Consider the following 3,950-nt stretch of genomic DNA (forward strand, 5'->3'; position numbering starts at 1 on the left):
TCTTGAACCCAGCCGGGAGTTGGACGTCTGGGAAAGGGCATAGATCTTTGTATGCTACGCTGACCTGGTTGCCCAAACCGTGCAGGTTCCTGAAGGACTGCTCCAAGCTTTTGAACTTTCTCAACACTTCATCCTGTTCAGGGGCCTTAACCGGCTTCTCAACCTCTGCCGGGACTTCCAAATGGGGATTGTAAGCCTGTGGTTCGGGTGCATGGAATGTAGGTTCAGGGGGATAGAATTGTGTATCGTGAGCCTGAAACAATGGCTCACTGGTCGTTCGTTGCAAAGGGGCCGATGCAGGTCCCACAAAAATGGGAATATTGGGTGTTGGGAGAGGTTGATGGGGTGGTGGAGCTTGGGAATCATGAGGGCTTCTTTCTTGATGATAGAGGGGATTTGGGCGGCTTGTGGAGGGGCCAGAGTGAGGGTATTCCGGCATGTGTCCCAGTGTCTCAGGGCTCTTTTGTGTTTTGGCCAGGGCTAGCTGCATTGCATGCATCTCTAGTCCCATCCTTTCAATCTTTTCCATTGCCTCTTTTAGCAACTGGCTCATCGGCCTTTCTTCCTCATTACTATTCTCTGAAGTAGTCATGCTTGTTGCTACCGGTCCTTTGGATCTGGTTTGGTATGAATGTGTTGCCAGAATTCTTTAACAACTAACTGTCTGGTTATCAGACAACAACAAACTTTGTTAGTGTTAGAGCTTAACAGATTTGATCATAACACATAGAGGATGCAATGCACCTAGGCAGTTAACCGTTTCTACATGCTTTGCTTCAAACCACATGCGTCATCCCGGTTTGTTCATTCGTCTCTTTTTAGAGTATTCTGCGAAACCCCGCGTCTTATTTTATTTACATTTTCTTTTCTTTATTTATTAAAAGCGGTCGAATCTTATGGGGATTGCCTACGTATCACGTCCCCGCGTGAATCAGACCAGGCGTAGTTCTGCCAATAAAAGATAAACAACACTAAACACACATTTTTTTTAAAAAAAAAAATTTAAAACAAACTGGGTTTTAAGGATTTAAAGATTACCCACCAGCTTGAAAATTAAACAACCGGCATGTTCTAATCAAAAGATTGGTAGACTTAAAACAAAATTCCAGCTCCCTTTCTCTGTTCGAAAAATGCCACCAAATGGTTATTTTTGCAAATGTGGCCCCTTCCAATTTTCTCATGAATTTTGAGGCCGGGGAGGATTATTTTGACACTTTGAAAGTTGTCCATTCTTTTACGAAAATAACCTTTCGACAACTGAAAGATACTCTAAGGCTATTTCGGCAAGAACGGTTTAAGACGCGGCCGAAGCTGGCTCGGCTTATTATGACAAAAGACTGTATTCACATGACCGCTGACTCTTTGATTTTTTTTTCAAATTATGATAAAAACCTTGTATTGCAAACACGGCCTTTCGACGTCTCGGGGACGAAGCTTTTTAAGGCTGTGTGGGTCAACTGGACCAAAATCCTAAACATGACCCAAAGGTGGCTGTTTATGCAAAGTCAGCCTTCCGGCGTCCCTTTTGGGAACATTCGGCTATTTATGACAAAACAACATCACCTGACTTATTTATAACTCTTTTTATCGTTTTTCAAAATTAGAAAAGTCAATATTGCGAACACGGCCTTTCAACGTCTCGGGGACGAAGATTTTTAAGGCTGTGTGGGTCAACTGGACCAAATCTTAAATATGACCCAAAGGTGGCTGTTTATGCAAAGTCAGCCTTCCGGCGTCCCTCTCGGGAACATTCGGCTATGTCTTGATAAAACAACGTCACCCGACTTCTTTATGACAAAATTAAAATTTGACATGTTATTCTTTTATTATTATTTTTTTTGTTTTTGGCTATTTTAGCAAAGGTGGGGTTGGACCCGATGAGGGTTGCCTACGTATCTCACATCCGGTGAGAATCAAACCCGCGTAGTTCGGGTGATTAAACTATTTTTGAGAGGACCTTTTCCATTTTCTATATTTTTTGTTTTTGTTATTTTTTTCCACAACAATCAAATAGACTATTATTTTTCATTCATAACAAACAAACAAATTAACGAAAAACATAAAACATTCCTTCTTTTTTGAGAAGGTGGGGTTGGACCCGATGAGGGTTGCCTACGTATCTCACACCCGGTGAGAATCAAACCCGCGTAGTTCGGTCGATCAAGGATAAGTAGATGAACTAACTTTTTTTGAATTTGAAAGAACTACTTTAAAAGAAGAAAGGAAGTATAATTTTTTATTTTTGATTGATTTTCTTTTTAAAAGAAACACTTCTAAGATATATTTTTGAATTTCATTTGCTTCTTTTTTTTTATTCTAAAGAAGAAGAAGAAAATATTTTTTGGAATTTTACCTTTAATAAAAGAAATGCTTCTAAAATGTTTTTTTTTTCTGAATTTTCTAAAGAAGAATCAAAATATTTTCGGATTTTTATTTATCTATTTTATCTTTTTTGAATTTTGAACTTTCTTTTGAATTTTTTTTTTTGGATTATATATATACTTATTTTTGGAACAAATAATAAAACTCTTTTTATTTTTATTTCTGGCAAAACAAACTATTTTCTTTAATATTTTTAAAAAAAACAGACAGAACAATGGTGATTTTTTTTTTATTCTTCCTTTGCTTTTAATATAACAAACCAATAAGACATTTCTTTTCATTTTCTCAAAATTTCGGCAGGGTTTCGATACTACTTGGACATTGGTTTTTTACCTCTAAAAATAAGTAGTTATATCTCCACACTGCCATTTTCTCATCTTTTCACGATTTTCTAATTTGTGGAAAATGATGACAACATATAAAATCTTTTTGATTTTTCCAATACTTTTATTTATTTTTATTATTTCTTTCAAAAATGTGGCATGGGAGACATAACGATTTCCAAGACTTCTTGGATTCCGCAAATGCTCCCCATGCGCTTTTCCCAACATATGAAGCGTGGGGGACATATGGGAATTCCAAGACTTCTTGGATTCCACAAATGTTCCCCATGTGCTTTCCCAAAAAGCAAGCGTGGGGGACATAGGGAATTCCAAGGCTTCTTGGATTCCACAAATGTTCCCCATGCTTTGATTAAAATAACATCATGCTGGAAACGACCAAATGACCCATACGCCCTTGACTAAATACAACATGTAGCACATAGGATGCCGAAAGATTGTCTATTATTTTCAGGTTGCTTGTCCTAGACGGACCCAACCCCTATGTTGAGTCCCCTAAGTCAAATGCACATGATGCAAATAAACGTTCCTACTAGGGATCCGGCATGTGGCTTTGTTATACTAGGTTCAAAAACCTGGGTCGGTGTTCTAGACAGTGTACCCGAGCGGACAACTCGAGCTGAGGAAGGTGCTCCTTTCCGGGAACCAAAAGGCCAGCCGGCTTAGAAACTTTCCGAGCCTCTTTTATTTAGGGTATGACACTAACAGAATAGGGAGTCTCAACCAGTAAGCACATCCCCGGAGGTAAGAAGAGAAAGGTTTCGGCACAGTTTATATACAGTTCAAATAATATCAAAGCGGTAAAAGCAGCATTTAGCACATTAGGCTCAAAACATGTAATAATCAGATAATAAATAAAGCCAAATAATAACAATTATTCTAAGCTCGAATTCTTAACCCTGAACCAGTGGTTCTGGGTGTCACATCCCCAGCAGAGTCGCCAGAGCTGTCACACCTCCTTTTTCCGCGCCCGAGGGGGCGCAAGGGGAGTTTTTTCCAATTAAAGGACAATCGAAACGGGATTTATTTGTTTATTTCAGAGTCGCCACTTGGGAGATTTAGGGTGTCCCAAGTCACCAATTTTAATCCCGAATCGAGGAAAATAATGACTCTATATTACAGTCTGCGTACCAGAAATCTAGATAAGGAATTCTGTTAACCCGGGAGAAGGTGTTAGGCATTCCCGAGTTCCGTGGTTCTAGCACGGTCGCTCAACTGTTATATTTG

The sequence above is a fragment of the Nicotiana tabacum genome, chromosome 8 (genome assembly GCF_000715075.1).
Source record: "Nicotiana tabacum cultivar K326 chromosome 8, ASM71507v2, whole genome shotgun sequence".
Classification (NCBI taxonomy): domain Eukaryota; kingdom Viridiplantae; phylum Streptophyta; class Magnoliopsida; order Solanales; family Solanaceae; genus Nicotiana; species Nicotiana tabacum.